This window comes from Bactrocera dorsalis, chromosome 4 (assembly GCF_023373825.1).
Source record: "Bactrocera dorsalis isolate Fly_Bdor chromosome 4, ASM2337382v1, whole genome shotgun sequence".
In the NCBI taxonomy this organism is placed as follows: domain Eukaryota; kingdom Metazoa; phylum Arthropoda; class Insecta; order Diptera; family Tephritidae; genus Bactrocera; species Bactrocera dorsalis.
The window spans coordinates 5880805-5898412 of NC_064306.1; the positions used below are offsets into that span (position 1 = coordinate 5880805).

Consider the following 17608-nt stretch of genomic DNA (forward strand, 5'->3'; position numbering starts at 1 on the left):
GTATTCTGCCGCTACGTACAACATAAACAACTACTACTTTTTACATTGTACTACTACTTTTTAAATTTTACTACTATTTCAACACCTTACTTACATATAATTTCTAGTAAAATTTCAGAAATTATTACTGCTATTTTACCATACTACTATTTGGTACTCAAACTATTTACTACTATTACAGGAATTATTACTACTTTTTTGAGTTCACTATTTATATTCACTAAAAGTACTTTTTAGTGTTTAAACTATTATTATTATTACAGGAATTAGTACTACTACTTTTTATAATACTACTACATTTTACTACTACCACAACACTTTACTACTATTGCTACTAATTGCGAACTACTCTTACTTCTAATTTTCACTAATACTACTTTTTAATAATACTACTACTTTTTAAAATACTATTTTTAGAATTCCAATTATTTACTACCAATACAGAAAATACCATTACTACCTTTTGCAATACTACTTTTTTATAATACTACTTTTTTACAATACTACTTTTTTATAATACTACTTTTTCTTAATAGTACTTTTCTACAAAGGTAAATTTTTATTGCCTTTTGCAATACTACTTTTTGTAGTAGTACTTTTCTACAAAGGTTAATTTTACTACTTTTTCCTACCCAAACTCACTGTTTTCATCCATCTTCTCAGTGAGAGTAACATATCCTGTAAGTTTTTCTCTCTAGCTATTCTCATATTTCCAAAAATATGGGAAACTGATAGTGGTTCTATTATTGAAACTCAGTGAGCAAGCCAAGCGATGAATGTCGCCTCATCAAAGATTTCAGCTTCCAAGAGCGTTGAATATTCTCGAGGTTCTCCCCTCACCATACTTGGGGGAACTTCGTTCTTTATCCAGAATGGATCCCGATATACCAAATATACATATAAGCCCCCACATGATTCTAAACAGCTCTTTGAATGCCCAATAAAACTCACTCACTCTACGGTACGTGCCTGTCGAAAGAGCACTTTTCTTGGGTCTCCTGCATCTCAAACGTCAAGATAACCCTTAGTTTTAACCAAAGCCAATCCTATAAAGATATTTTCCAGTAGCACTTAACCTGTTGAAAGTTGCGTGGTTGTGATGTAAGATTGTTCTGAGGCAAGTTTGCGAAGTGACTAGTGTTAAAACCTGTAAATCGAGAAAATAGGAAAAGGGGTTCCGTAGGAAAGTATCGTCTTCCACAGTGGTCAAAATTCGAATTTTTGCTTTAGATGCTTTGGAACTTCAAACACATATATCTCGGATTGGATTGGAGCCTTCATACAGCTGCTTGCAGTTTAGCTGTAGGGGTTTCAAGATTGACTTCTTCACTACAGCACTTTAAACTTCATGGATTTACGGATTGAACCCTATACCCCTTACAGCCGCCAATTCAACTGCTTTGCCATTCGGTACTACGTTGTTGGAACGTGTTTTATTGTGATTGTAACGGCATACAGCATTCTCTCGAATAGTTTTGTAGAAATGCTGTCGGGTTCGCAAGTCTTGTTCGTACATCAGGCCCCGTTACGTTTACAAAAACAAAATGGCAAATTTGATAGATCTTAGCACAGTTTCGGTATTATATCCTTCTTTGGACGCTGACCTCTCGTACACTCTCATGCTCTTAAATAAATGCTCTCTTGGCTGTTGTTAGTTCACACTGTTCTCTCTCTCTGCAGCATGTGCGAAAAGCAATTATCACCTAGGGATTACCTCACCTTATATGATTTTGCTCGTTATACCCTTAACATTGTATTAATATTGCCACGAAGTTTGTAGCACTCGAATGGAAAGGACGGAGATCCTATTAAATATGTATGTATGTATATGTGTGAAAGAATTCCTGTTTTTGCGTTATCACTCTGAAATCACTCGTCAGATCACGTCTTTTGGTCTCTAAGAAGCTACTCATTTGTCGGAGTCGCTAATATTGGATCACTGTAGCATATAGCAGTCATACAAAACTTTTTCAATTGATACGATATCTTCACGAAATTTAGCAAGAGTCGTAAGTCTGAAGAAATAGTGCAATCTCTGAAGAGTGTGTTCAGATCGGATCACTATAGCTTATAGCTGCCATACAAACTGTACGATCGAAATCAAGGCCTTGTATGGAAAACTTTTTCATTTGATGAGTTATCTTCACTAAACTTGGCAAGAGCAAATAAGCTCTATATGTATGAGCAATACAAACTGTACGATCGGAATAAAATGCTTGTATGGAAAAGTCTTCCATTTGACGAGTTATCTTCACGAAATTTGTCATAGAGAATTTCCCAAGGCAGTAATATAATCTCTGAAGAAAATGTTCAGATCGGATCACTATAGCATATAGCTGCCATACAAACTGACCGACCATAAAATTCCCACGACAGTCGGGTCTACTTAACCGGAACGTACCCAAATTTTTTTTATCCGGGCAAGGACTGTCATTTCGGCAGAATTCTGGCGCAACCGTCCAAAATAAGGTCTTGTATTGACAACTGTTTTCTTTGTGAAGGGTATTATAGCATCGGTGCAACCGCAGTTAACGTTTTTGCTAGTTTTTCAATCATTTTCACGCTTACGGTACGCTTTCTTTACTCTTCTCTGCTCATTATCTGCTGTTCTGTACATTGCGCTTCACACTCTTACTTGCCACGCTCTTTTTATGCATTTTTGTACTCGTTGATCTTCTCGCTCACTGCAAGTTCGCTCTTCGTTTACGATCTCAAGCACATTGCTCGTGTTACGATCTTTGCTCTGCTACTATATGCATATATACATATTTATGCATGTTGTATGTCTATGTGTGTGTGTGTGTTTTATGTACGAAAGTTCGAAAAAGTTTTCATTCGGTTTTCAGTGCGAAAGGCCGGTCCATCGAATGGGTGGAATTAGTGCGTTTTTGCATTTCGAACGAGTTGGTGTTTCCGCAGACGGTTGTTCGTTCTTACATATATGCATATGTACATGTAAAGAGAATATATTTGTGCTTTTGTGTATGTGTATATACATATGTACACAGCTCTATAATATGAGTGCTAAAGAAAATTACAAAATGTGTTTAATATAAAAAAAATTATAATAATTTTTTTTTTATAAAAAGCGCCTAAATAACGGTTTCGTAGTAGTTGTGTGCAGTTAAACAAAAAAAAAATATTTATATATACATAAATATAGATATATACATATACAATATGCATATAATTAAATAAATAAACAAAATTGTGTTGTGGGAATTAAGTGCGTTTATATACAAAGTAAATAACTACTACTATTTTGCATTAATACTACTATGAACATACATACATACATATATTTTCATGTGCACAAATGCATAAGTGCAGATCATTTTTTTTTTTGACTTAATACAGATCTTTTTGTTTATATGTATATAAATCTGTGCATGCGTTGTTGTTGTTGTTGTTGTTGTTAAATTTTTATTTTTTTTTTGTTTTAAGTAGTACCGTATGACTTGAATAGCCGGGATTTGGCTTTGTGCATAGCTAAATACATGATTATATACATAACTCTGTGTGTACGCGTGTGTGTGTGTATGTGTATTTCGCATGGAGCAGCATTTGTGAGGGACGCCACATCAGGGATTAATTGGATTTAATGGACGAAGAATGAATCGGATTGTACATAGTCGGGGCGTTGCGATAACACGTAACAACAACAGCAGCACATACATACAATAACAACAAACAAACAATCAGCGACTCAAGACGGACGACAACGGTGATAGGCGACCGGCGACCAACCCAATACAACAATGATTTATAAAAATTAATGAAAATACTCATATTAATCAAATGAAATGTACACAAATAAACAACAACAGAAACAAAAGAAAGAAAGAAAAAAAGAAAAAAAAACAAATATGCAAGTGCGGCGCATATACATATATATGTATGTATGTACATGCATGCAAAGCGTTGTATATTTACATTTGTGTACACATTGTATGTACATACAGGCAAACAAGTGCATGCACATGCGTTTTTACATACATACATACATACACACATACATATGTACATATGTAAATGCATAGCAAAAAGACGCATATCTGCATATGCTTACAAACATATGCACGTATCTGTACATATAAATATGTATGTACTTATGGGCATACTTGACTGTATACATATTAGTGTGTAAGTGCACATGCAACCACAGACAGTCAGCGAGTATCGCATAGATGGACGCAGATGCACTCTGCATACATATGAATTTTTATTTTGTAAATATACATACATACATACATTATTTATCACACACATGCATATATGTACATATGCACTTACATATGTTTGTATGTATGTATATTTCTCTATAGCGTAAAGCTGATTTGCAACGCGTATGACATCTCAGCTCTCCTACCTTCTTAGCTGCACTAGCGACTAGTCTGCTGCAAAAATGTAAATACCTAACATATGTGCATGTGTCGATAAGTATGTAAATTTGTAAATAAAAATACCATACCCAACCGCACAAATGTCGACCGGCCGCGGGTGTTGCTCTGTAAAGTCGCTGCTTAACACGAAATCAATGAGAGTACAACAAAGAGCATAAGTCTATACAAACATACAGACATACATACATACATTTGTGTATATTTGCTTACATATATACATATCTACATGTGCACATACTTATGTATGCATATGCGTATTCAAAAGCAATTGTTGCGGTTGAGAGATCGCCGCCACCTTATCAATGAATTATGAAGAACAAGTGTTAGCCACAAAAAGGAAGCAGAGCAATGAATAAAACGTGGAAATTTAAATAACAAAAAACTTACAAATGTCAATGTGTGATAGCAGCGAATAGATACATACATGTCTATGTTTGTACATCTATGTATATATGAATGTATGTATGTATGTGCATGCATATGCTTGTAAAAGAACCGAATTGGTGTAAAGAGAAGTAAATTAAAAAAATTTAAATGAAAATATAAAACAAATTAATAAAAAATTATAAGATAATAATAATAAAAAAATAAATAAGTAATAATACAATAAATAAATAAGAATATACATACATAATTAAGAATATAAAAAAAAAAATAAAAATAAAATACAAAGTTATAAAATAATAATAATAAAATATAAAAAAAAAATTATAAAATAATAATAAAATATAAAAAAAAATTAAGAATACTATTTACAAAATAAAATATTAAAAATATACATATGTATATAAATATGTATGTATTTAATAAAAGAACCGTAAAAAATAAATAATAATAAAAAATAAACAAATAAATAGTAAACAATTATAGAATTAATAATAATAACTTTGTGCGAAGAGAAAAAAATTAAAATAATTGAATAAAATTAAATAAAAAATGTGCAATAAATAAAAAAATTAAAATAAAAAATATATAAATATTAAAATGAAGTCAATAAATAGTAATGACAAAAAATAAATACTAAAAAAACTAACAAATAAATAAAAATAAAATAAAAAATTGTAACATAAATAACTAATATTTAAAAAATAAATAAATAAATAATAAGAAATAATATAAAAAATAAAAAAAATGTACAGAAAAGATTATAAAATAAATAAATTGTAATAAAAAATAATAAAAATTATTTATGTATATGGGACAAAAACAAAAAAATTAAATAAAATTGATGTAAAAAATTATAAATGTTATAAAAAGGAATAAAAAAATAATAAATAATAATTTAAAAAAATAATAAATAAAAAAAATAATAATAAATAAAAAAATAATAATAAATAAAAAATAATAATAACAAATAAAAAAATAAAGATAAAATTAAAAAATTATAAAATAAGTACATAGAAATCAAAAATAAATAAGTAACAAATAAAGTAAATAATAATAAAAAATAATAAATATTAGATAAATAGACCAAAAAAGTAAAATTATATAAAAGTAAAATAAAAAATTATAAAATAAATAACAAAAATTAGATGAATTGAAAAATAAAATAAAAAGAAAGTGAAATAACAAAATTAAAAAGTAAACAAGTAAATAAAAAGTAATCAAAACACTAACAAATAGCAAAAAAATAAATGAAAAATAAAAAATAAATAATAAAAAAATTAATAATAAAAAAATTAATAATAAAAAAATTAATAATAAAAAAATTAATAATTAACCAAAAAAAAGTGAAATAACAAAATTAAAAAGTAAAAAAGTAAATAAAAAGTAATCAAAACACTAATAATTACCAAAAAAATATAAATAATAAAAAAAATAAATAATAAAAAAATTAATAATTAACCAAAAAATTAATAATTAACAAAAAAAAAAATAATAAAAATATAAAATATTTAATTATTAAATTTTTTAATTATTAAATTTTAGTATTTAAATAATTAATAAAAAGTAAAAAAATGAATGAAAATCAAAAAAATTAATTGAAACTGTAAATTAACGGGTAACAATATTAAAAAATAATAAAAGTAATGAAAAAATTTATTATTTAAATAAGTATGAAAAATGAAGAAATAATAAAATATTTAATTAAATAATAAAAAGTAAAACAAGTAAATAATAAAAGTAAGTATGCACATAATATTTTTTATTATTTATTATACAAAATAATAAAAATTAAAAAATAATAAAAAAAATTAACATTAATGAAAATTAAAAAATAAATGATAAAAAAAAAGTTAAAATTAATAAATAAAATAAAATAAAAACATGAAAAACAAATATTAAATAATGATATTAAAGAATATATTTTTTTTGTTTTTTTTTTTTTGCGGGTGAGGGGGTGGAAAATGCCTTCCGCATCATCGGTGCTATCATCACAGCAGCGGTATGTGCCACTTGCAGGTCACTAAAAAGAATGTGTGTTCAGCGTCGTCTTCTGTAGCGTTGTTGTATAGGCATGACGGCTCTTCGACTACATATTCCCATTCTGTAGAGGTATTTTTTGAAGTAACCGTGACCGGACAACAGCTGGGTTGTGTAAAACTCTAACTCTCCGAATTTACAGCTTGTCCATAAGTCTAGATCTTTTATTAGCCTGGTCGTCCATCTGCCAAGACTTTCATTTTCCCATCTTCGTTGCCATGTTGTTATTGTATCTTTCCTTATTTGTTGTATTGCGCTCTTGTTATTGTCGGATGATTTCTTTAGCTCCTACAGCTTTTTCCTTTCATATGTTAGAAGGTCAATTGGGGTATTACCGCTTATAACTAATATTGCATCGCCTGATACTATTCGGTAGGCTGATGCAACTCTGAGAGCTGCGGTGCTCAGTGAAGTCCTTGGCCAACTGGATCTCGCGTAAACATGCGACTCCAGGTTTGACTTTGAATAGCCCGAGTTCGAAATAGGTAGTGAAAAAGGATGGATTCAACCTTCAACGTTTTGTTTTTTGGTTTTTTGAGAATGGTTTGTGCCATCATCTTTTTCCTATTAGCTTTGCGGGTTTATGTTTCAAGTATTTGACAGCAAATTCCACTGGGTTTCTTAAGTTTATTTCTTCTAACGCGGTTATCAGTCTCCGACGCGCTTATCGACGCTGTAGTCAGTCAGTCTCTTACAAATCATTTAACGCAGTTCACTCGTGTATATCATGCTGTAGCTCTAGCACCTCTACGGCTCATTTCAGACCGGGGCAAAGCGGTAAAATTCTAAGCACATGCCTACTTAGCAGATATCTGGTACGCTTATCAGACGCAAGCGGCAATACTGGTAAGCAAAAAAATTTGAAAATAAAAGCAAATAAATAAGAAATATCGTATTTGCTCATATGTTGATGTTATCAGCGCGACTCGTACTATCGCTGCGAAACTGACTATCAGCCTCAGGTGTAGAACTCATTAATCACAGATATAATAAGAAATAAATTAAAGAAACATTAAGACGTTGGTGTGTCCGTAGGTGTGCGCATACTCGGTGCCCCGAGAGCAATTAACTTTATGGAAATCCTCGCTTCGCACGGTAAATAAACTGAAAAAATAATCTACACGTATTATATATAACGGGATATGTAAATATTGTGCCGCCAATTATCAACATCTTCACAAAAACAAACCAAAAACAAATTCACAGCACGGTTTTATTGACAGTAACGAGATAGCCGCCAAAGCAACTCCAAGCCCTTCAAAGCCTTGAACTCGACTAGTTTTTTTGTTGTTACTTTTTTCCGATTTTCAAAATTTAATTGACGTCTGATCTTTTAACGTCGTCGAGAGACAGTTGAGAGTTATGCTTTCGTCGGATAAGAAAAGGCACAGTTTTTTTTTTTTAAAGTTGACTGTTTTTTTTTATGCTATATTGTTTGTTTTTTTATTTTCGTATTTATGTACATACATATATATTTTCTTACTTTTCCCCGCTAAATTTGAAGTTCTTCAAACTTAAGGTGTGTACTTGTAAAGTACGAATAACAGAAAAATTAATTAATTTTCATGTTTTCTTAAGTAATATTTGTTTAGCCACTTAAGTTTTTATAAGCAATGCCTTAAATTTCAGTCCCGAAATTTCGGGACTGCAACACAACTTTCGGGATTTTTTTTTCCTCTGCTGTATTTAGAAATTTTCATCAGCAGTACCTTTAATTTCAATCCCGAAATTTCGGGACTGCAACACAACTTTCGGGATTTCGATTTTCCCTCCTGTATTTAGAAATTTTCATCAGCAATGCCTTTAATTTCAATCCCGAAATTTCGGGACTGCAACACAACTTTCGGGATTTCGGTTTCCCTTCTGTATTTAGAAATTTTTAGCAGCAATACCTATATTTTCAATCCCGAAATTTCGGAACTGATATATAGCATTTCGGGATCCCGATTTTTTCACGTGTATTTAAAAATTAGTGCATTGTAAAGTTGTAACGTTGATTTATTAAACATATTAATTTTCGGGATTGCCAACTGTGGTCTCTGCATTAATTGAATGAGCATACATAATATGTACATACATACATATCTTCCACTTTATCTTCACGCCTATCACTTAGTACTCATAGTTAAATAAGTATACGCCTAAACCATATCTACAACATCAGTAAAGAAGAAATGCGCATTTGTACTTACATTTATAGTTGTGTATATGCGTACATACAAATGTATGTACATATGCTAGTATGTCCATATGTTTACTATGTACTTAAGCAAATAGCTTTATTTGTACAACAATTTTAGCTTATCACTCTAGATATCAGCCAGTTTGGAGTGTGTTGGCATGATGTGTCCGGCATACATACATCTGTATGTATAAATATGTATATGGTACATATATGTCATCCTCTTATATACTAACATGCAACATTGCATAATTATTAATAATTCTACTATATTATTTACTACATACATACCTAGCATGCCTAATATACAAGTAAGTGCATGCAACAAATCTCTTGTTCATGCAACAGTAGCAACAATTGCCAGTTGTAGGTAATAACTGTATAATTTAAATTGAATGACCGGATGCTTTTTGTGCGTATATTTGCTCTTAAACGAGATTTCTGTACAAATTGAAGTCACAATGGTTGTAGATTATTTATTTAAGCTAGGCGGGTCGTGAATTACATACATATATACCTACTTATCTGTATATGTATGTGTTTATGGCTTTGTGCCCGAAGTTGAGTAATCGTCTGAAAAGTGATTGAACTTTGTTGTATGCCACCTGCTGTATGGCAACTACTACAGATTTCAGCTGATTCTAGTGTCTTTGATGTAGTCCTCTCTGTTCTTCATATATTTGTATCTAATTGAATTTTTGACGCCTTGATCCACAATTCACAGCGCAGCTGTTCCTTGTATCCTTCTTTATATTTATTGGGTAGTGGAAAAAGTTTTTTCCCATTAGTCCGCTGGTTCAAGGTTATATGGTGGCTGCATCAAAACTTCTCAGCCAAGCTCCCCCAGTTTTTGCCGAGTCATCAAAGATGTGTGTGGTCTAGCGTTGTCCTGATGGAAGACGAAGCCCTTTCTGTTGATCAATTCTGGCCGTTTTTTTCGATTGCTTGCTTCAATCTCATCGGTTGTTGACAGTAAAATGTAGAATCAATCGTTCGACCAGGCTGGATCAGCTCATAGTGGATTATTCCTTTCCAATCTCACCAAGCACACAGCATAACCTTTCGTGGCGTCAATCTTGGCTTTGTGACCATCTGTTGAGCTTTACCATGCTTGGACTATGACCTTTTTCGCACACTATTGTCGTAATTGATCCACTTTTCGTCTCCTCTTACCATTCGTTTCAGAAATGGTTCGATTTCATTTCGTTTCAGCAAAGAATCGTAGATGTTATTTCGGTCCATTAAATTTTTCACAGACAATTCATGTGGTACCCAAACATCGAGCTTCTTTTTGTAGCCAGCCTTTTTTGAATGGTTCAAAACCGTTTGATGATGAATGTTAAGTTCCTTAGCGATGTCATGGCTGTTTTTGTGACGGTCCTGGTAATTTTTTTCCATAATTTCATCGACTTTTTCAACGATAGGTCGAGCAGACCGAGGTGCATCTTTCACATCGAAATTGCCAGAACGGAAGCGAGTGAACACACGAACTGATACACCATTGTCTCCGTAGACTTCACAAATTTCATTGGTGGCTTGCTTGGCATTCTTCCCTTTTTTATACAAAAATTTCAAAATATAGTGAATCTTCATTATTTTCACGCACTTTTGAAGCGGCTGTTTTCAAAGTTTTTTTTTTTGAGAGCTCTTGACTTTTTAGATTAAGAGCTTTTGTCTCGGGATATTTTGTTTTGAGAGCTTTTAGCTTGACAGCTTTTCGGCTTTGACGGCTGCTTCCTAAGTGAGTAAGATCTATTGTGTTGAGAGCTGCTGACTTGAGAGCTTTTAACTTGGGAGCTTTTCGTTTAAAAGTCGGTTTTGAGCTCTTAACTTGAAAGCTTTTAACTTAAGAGCTTTTGTCTCGGGAGATATTTTGTTTTGAGAGCTTTTAGCTTGACAGCTTTTCGGCTTTGACGGCTGCTTCCTAAGTGAGTAAGATCTATTATGTTGAGAGCTTTTAACTTGAGAGCTTTTCGTTTAAAAGTCGGTTTTTCTGGTTAACGGTTCAGGACTATTTTTTTGTTAATATTCGGATCTTTTTTTGAAAAGAAGCCCTGAAAGCTTTTTCAAAGCTTTAGACCACTTTGGCGGGGTTTTGGAATTTTTTTGAAATTATATTATCCATAATTTAAAATGTGAAATACGTTTTTTGTAGCGTACAAATTTCTTTGATGGCGGTAGCTTCCAAAGTGAGTAAGATCTATTGTGTTAAAAGCTTTTAACTTGAGCGCTTTTAATTTGAGAGCTTTTCGCCTAAAAATTGCTTTTTCGGGTTACCTGTTCAACACTATTTTTTATAGATTTTTTTTTGCAAAAGAAACCGTGAAAGCTTTTTCAAAGCTTTAGACCACACTAATGAGCTTTAAAGATTCTCTGAAATTATAGTTGACATCTAAGTTTTTAGTGGTCGAGTTTCCCAGCTGAGTTGCTGAGCTTTAGTTCGAGAGCTGTTTGCTCTAAATTTGTTATTCTTCCTTGAAATGATTGACTTAAAAGCGCAAAAATAGAGCGGGTGTAAGAAACGTATGTAGTCTATTACTGCTAATCATCCCTGCAAAGTAGTGGAATGCTTTTAATAATCACTGCAAAGTCGTGTGAGGCTCGATTTCGTAGAAGTCCGTACATTTCAGGTTAAATCCTCGGTAAAAGTGAAAGAACTGAGACGAGTCCACAGTTATAGGCTTGAACTGTCTTGACCGTCAACTTTTTACTTATTTTTGATTAACTGATCTTCGTGTATTTATCGAAAATATGTATGTAACTGTCATCTCCATTGCAACTAAGCTGAAGTCCCGAGCTCGGCTTCACGCCGCAACGCACCAAAAACAACGCTTGAATGCCTCTAGAGCGGTCAAAGTTCAATTTCGTGAATTGAGAATTTGCGGAAATTAAAATCTGAGTACATAATTTACAACGACAAACAATTTTTTTCACTCAGATACAAACATACATATGTATATACATACGTACATGCACTACATATTACAGCCTCGTGGCAATTCCATGTTGTTTACTGCTCCACAAACCAGAGATTAATGACCACAAACAGCAAATACAGCACGATCACATGTGATTACAAACATACATACATATGTACATACATATCTGTATACATATATTTTTTTTTGTACTTTTTTACGTTTTCTGTCTTCGAGCATCTTCTCAGTGTTCATGGCGCTTGTTGTTGTTATTATTGCACATTTTTTGCTTGCTAACACTTGCTGATTGTTTTTGTTATTGTCGTTGTTGTTGTTGGTATGCGCGCGCTGATATTCAAATGCCAGCAGGCGTGTGTTGTTGCTCAAGTCATTCCAGCAAAATGCAGCGAGTAAATGTTATAAAATAATTACAAAAAAAAAGTCTGTAAAAAGAAAGGCGAGCGCAAACAATAAATGCAAGAAAACAACAACAAGACCATTACAGCAATGTGAGCAGCGCTCTAAAGCTAACAGCAACTTTATCACTTCACCGAAAAGGAAGCAGCCGAAGATGTCTGCGCGTTTTTGTTGTTGTATGGCCATTGCACTATCGTAGCGAGAAGCTGAATACAATAACAACAGCAACAGCACTAACTTCTCTTTGCTATAGCACACAAGCAGCAGCAGCGCTGGACCAACTTTTGGTCAATGAACGATCTTGACCTTAGTGAAGCATATGTGCATTTATACCCACCCATCTCTTGCTTGCACGCTCACTTCACCCACTACTACCGTGTATTGTGTTGCTTCCCGCACACTCTCAACACTAGATACTCACCCAGTGACTCTCTCAGTCACATTGCTATCGCATATAGCTCGCTCATTCTCTATATGTTAGGCTGCTGGTTAGTGATTTTGTTCGAATATGGAGAAATATTTTCAGGAAATTATATACCGGTTGTTGGTTAGAGTTGCCAATGTCAAGAAATCGTTTAGGGTAAATATTTTTCTGCAAATAGAAGCGCTTGATTGACGCAAGTTTCACACTTACAATCTTTTGAGACTGCGAAACTACATCATAGCTCTCTCGATCGTTATACCAAATGGTCCATAAGTAAACAGCGTGTTTCTCTGTGGTCTCTCAAACCAAAGTAATGCTCAAAGTAGATATTACCTCGAGTAGATCAGTTAAATTATATGTCCTGTGATCTCATTTAACATATTTATACTCATTCGGACCAAGAAGAAAATAATTTATGCTTGTAGGCTCCATCTTTGCCAAGGGCGGTTTGAAGCCTGTATGGTTTAACAAGAGTAGGTTGAATGATAAACTAGAAAACGGGAGGAAAGAAAACTCAGAAACAATTTAAGGGCGAAGAGAAAGAGAGAAGATATGCATGGACTGTGAGGAAGACCAGAAGTAGTGGAAGAGCTTTGTTTGTAATAATAGAGCGAGAGAGAAGTTAGGAACGGAGACAAATATAAATATTTATTGAGAGGGAGAACTAAACCAATGGTGAAAGAGTAAAATAACTAAAAAATAATTCAACAGAAACTGAGGGAGAAAGAGAGAGGTATGTAGATGGAGAAACAGCGAGATAGAAAGTTATAGCAAGCTGCAGAAAATAAGACTAAAAGAAGGAAAAATGCAAATTCAAAAACAATTTAAAAATAATTAAAGAAAATTTAAATTTAATTTTTTGTGTCGTATAAAGAGTTTAAGCAAACTGTAGAAACGAACAGAACGGATTATAACAGAGAGAATTGAAAAAAATTAAAATACAATTAGAAAAGTAAAAGAAAAAAGAGGATAAACGAAATTTGGTAAAAAGATATAGATAGAGTGGTCGAGGAAGAGATTAAAAAGAATGATAGTGAGAGAGCGAGAGAGTAGACTTACGAAAAATTGTGACAAAGAGAGTTTAAGCAAACTGTATAAAAGAACAGAACAGACTATAAGAAAAAAAATGAAAAAAAAATTATAAAAAAATACTAAAAAAATTAATTAAAAATTAAATAAAAAAATGTAACAAAATAAAAAAAAAATAATTAAAAATTAAATAAAAAATTAAAAAAAAAAATGTTTTAAAAATTTAAAAAAAAATTAAAAAATAAAAAATAATTTAAAAAATTAAATAAAAAAATTAAAAAAAAAAATTAAAAAAAAAAATTAAAAAAAAAAAATGAAAAATTAAATAAAAAAATTTAAAAAAAAATGAAAAATTAAATAAAAAAATTTAAAAAAAAAATGAAAAAAAATTAAAAAAGAAGTTAAAAAAAAATTTAATAAAAATTAAAAAAAAAATGTAAAAAATCTTTTAGAGGATAGCCGAAATTTGATAAAAAATTAGTTGGAAATTATTAGAACGGTGAGAGAGAGATAGAGAGACCTATAGAGATATGGGGAGAGTGGTCGAGAAAGAGATAAAGAAGAGCGATATTGAAAGAGCGGAAGAGAGAGAAAGAATAAACTTAGGAAAATGTGCGCCATAGAAAGAGAAAGAATGAGTGAAGACGATAAAAGAAAACGTGAGAGTAATACTAAAGTCTAATCTCAAAATTATAAACAAAAACTATAAAATAAATGAACAACAATAATAATAAACAAATGGCAACAACAAATTATGTAACGTACGTTGTAAAAGTAAAAATTAAAATAATCAAATCAATGCAGAAATTAACAAAAGTGGTGGTAATAAAAATTAATAACATATTAACAACAATAATAACATTTATGGTATCACAATAAATACAACAGCAGGCAGTTATCAATATTATAAACTTTGGACAGAATGTGCTATAATTGAAATCGCAAAATGCTTGATATGCAATGCACCAACAATGTGGGAACACAAAGTGCAAGAGCAACAATAACAATAACGACACACTATAAAGAGCATATAGAATGCATTTAACTTCTTTGACTTGTATAACTACATGCTAGTGCCGGCCGAATGGCGTCTCCTGGTCGCAAACTGGTTGTGGTTGGGTGGCAGCAGCAGACGACCTTAGGGAGGGGCCTGAACGTTTTGCACCACAATAAGAATTAAAGGCAGCAAAAACAAAAACAACAATTGCTGCAACAAGAATAAGCAAGCAAACAAGTAAGGCGGTAAAACTGGTCGAACAGGCTGCGCATTTGGCAATTAAAACTCGTATATGGGCATATACTGGGTGCATATACATACATACATATGTATTTATGTAATTGCGTGTATGAAGCCTTGTGCGCATGTGTATGTGCGTTGCATTCCTATCACAAGTGGCAGAGCTGCCTAGTGTGCGCAAACATTTTTATACATATAATAGTTTGGGTTGAATTAGCAAACCTTCATTATAGTTTTTTATATTAAAGTTATTTTTTATTATTAAATTAGTTATTCTTTTTCCTTAGAAAAACTAAAATCTTCCAATTTGTAATTTATTTTTCTAGAAATTTTTAATTTATTTCTTTATAATCTATTCATATTAATTTTTTTTCTAATTTAAAAATAATTTAATTTTTTAAAATAAATTTTAAAATTTGTTAATAATTTGTTTCGCTTTTTTTTTAATTTTTGAAAAAAAATAGAAAACCTTCATTATACTTATATTTTTTCTTTAATAATAAAGTAATTTTTTATTATTAAATTATTTATTCTTCTTCCTTATAATAAGTAAAATCTTATAATTTATTCTTTTTTTCTAAAAATTTCCTGAAATTTTTAATTTATTTCTTTATAATTTATTCTTATTATTTTTTTTTCTATTTTAAAAATATTTAAATTTTTTAAAATAAATTTTGAAATTTTTTATAAATTTGTTTCACTTTATTTTGACATTCTTTTAATGTTTTTCTTCTTTCTATTGAATTATTTATTATTTTCTGAAATTTTTAAGTTATTTTGACCAATTTTTTTTTAATTAAAAAATATTTTAATTTTATTTAAATAAGTTTTAAATTTTTTATACTTCTTTTGAAATTCCTTCAAATTTTTAAAATTATTTTTTAGTTTTTTTTTTTATGTTTTTTCTATATTTTTCACACTCTTCATTGTATATTTTCAACTACTTCTGCTACATTTTATGTTTTTTTTTAATTTTCCATTTTTAATTTTTTTTATATTTTTTTTATATTTTTTTTATATTTTTTTTTATATTTTTTTTAACTTTAATGCTTTTATTTTCTAATAAATTTTTAATTAATTTTTTTAAATACACTTTTTTTATATTTTTTTTTCTGGATATAAATTTAGATTTTTTTCTGTTGCATTTTTTTTTAATAATTTTTTTTTTTATATTTATTTTTAAATAAAATTTTTTTTATACAATTTTTTTTTCTGAATATAGATTTTATTTTGGTTTTCGGTTACATTTTATATTATTTTTTTTTTAATATGCTTTTAGTTATTAATAAATTTTTGTTGTTTTTTTATTAAAAAATATATTTTTTTAATATAATTTTTTTTCTGCATATAGATTTTTTATTTTTATAATTTTTCTGTTAACACCCTCTTTGGTCATTTGCAGCTACTTCTGCTACCTTAATTCATTTTAATTTGATTTTCTATTGACCACTGCGACGCACTGCGCGCACTCAGTTATTGGCCATTGACGCGCTGCGCGACGTGTCGTGCATTTGAAGTTGAGATAAACGAAATATAAAAGCAACAATAGTACATAAGATCTAAGTAAACTATAGACGGTAGATATAGCCAAAAATAATAGGTTTATGCTCGTGCATGCTTACATACACACATAAATACATGTACATATGATGTACATACGCATGTAATTGGTGTTAATGTTGCTTTTTTTTGGGTTTTGTGCTTCTTCGTTTTTATGTGCTTGCAAATATTTCGCTTTGCTATCAACGTCACGGTTAGCCTTCTAATACAGTTATACCCTTAACCTTCATTTGAAAAAAGCGTGCAGTGACAACTGTGCTACGCAGGCGCGGTTACCTATTATGACCTTGGCACAAAGTCAAAATGTGTAAGAGGAGAGCAAAATTATATTAAAATAAGAAAAAACGCTAAGTTTGCTTCCACCGAAGCTATAATACGCTTCACGAATGCAAAAGATATTTTACAAGAACTTTAGGATCACTCCATTTGCATGGTAGTTATATGCTATAGTTTTTTTAATATTATACAATTTTTTAAATTTCTTTTTTCATATAAATTTTATTTTTATTTTACTATATTTTTTAATTTTATTTAAATACAATTTTTATTTTTTTTTTGTACGAATGTTAATTAAAATTTTTTAATATTATTTTTTCAATGCCCGTTTTTTTTTTATTAATTTGTATTAGTCTTTTTTTTTAATTTTTTTTTATTTCGATTCTTTCTAATTTTTAAATTTTTTTGACTTAATGTGTGTGTGTTTAAATCTTATACTACTATTTTTTCAATTTCCGTTTTTTTTAAATAATTTTTGTTTTTTATTTTAAATTTTTTTATAATTTCTAACTTTTATTTTTTTGCTCTCAATATAATATGCATTTAATTTTTTCTTTAATATTAGAATTCAGTTTCTTTTTTTATAATTTTAATGGTTTACTTTAGTCCAAATTTTTTTAAATTTTATTTTAAATTTTTTTATTTTGATTATTTTTAATTCTTTTTATTTTGTATGTTTAATTTTTTTATATTGTCTTTTGCACCTAATGTGTATTTACATTTTTTAATATTATTTGT

The 17608-nt window shown here is 30.1% G+C and overlaps 1 protein-coding gene across 4 annotated transcripts in view; it reads left to right on the plus strand.

Moving 5' to 3' along the window:
• The first annotated feature begins 2874 nt into the window (after positions 1 to 2874).
• The window catches only part of LOC105232119 (high affinity cGMP-specific 3',5'-cyclic phosphodiesterase 9A), a 194434-nt gene continuing 179700 nt past the window's right edge, over positions 2875 to 17608 (plus strand). The window contains exon 1 of one of the 4 annotated variants that reach the window (XM_011213727.4): positions 2875 to 3243. The gene's annotated coding sequence lies outside the window, so the exon portion shown is untranslated. Of the gene's footprint in view, positions 3244 to 14228; positions 15032 to 17608 lie in introns of those variants that run through there. The other 3 variants (XM_049454463.1, XM_049454462.1, XM_049454461.1) reach the window with 3 other exon arrangements.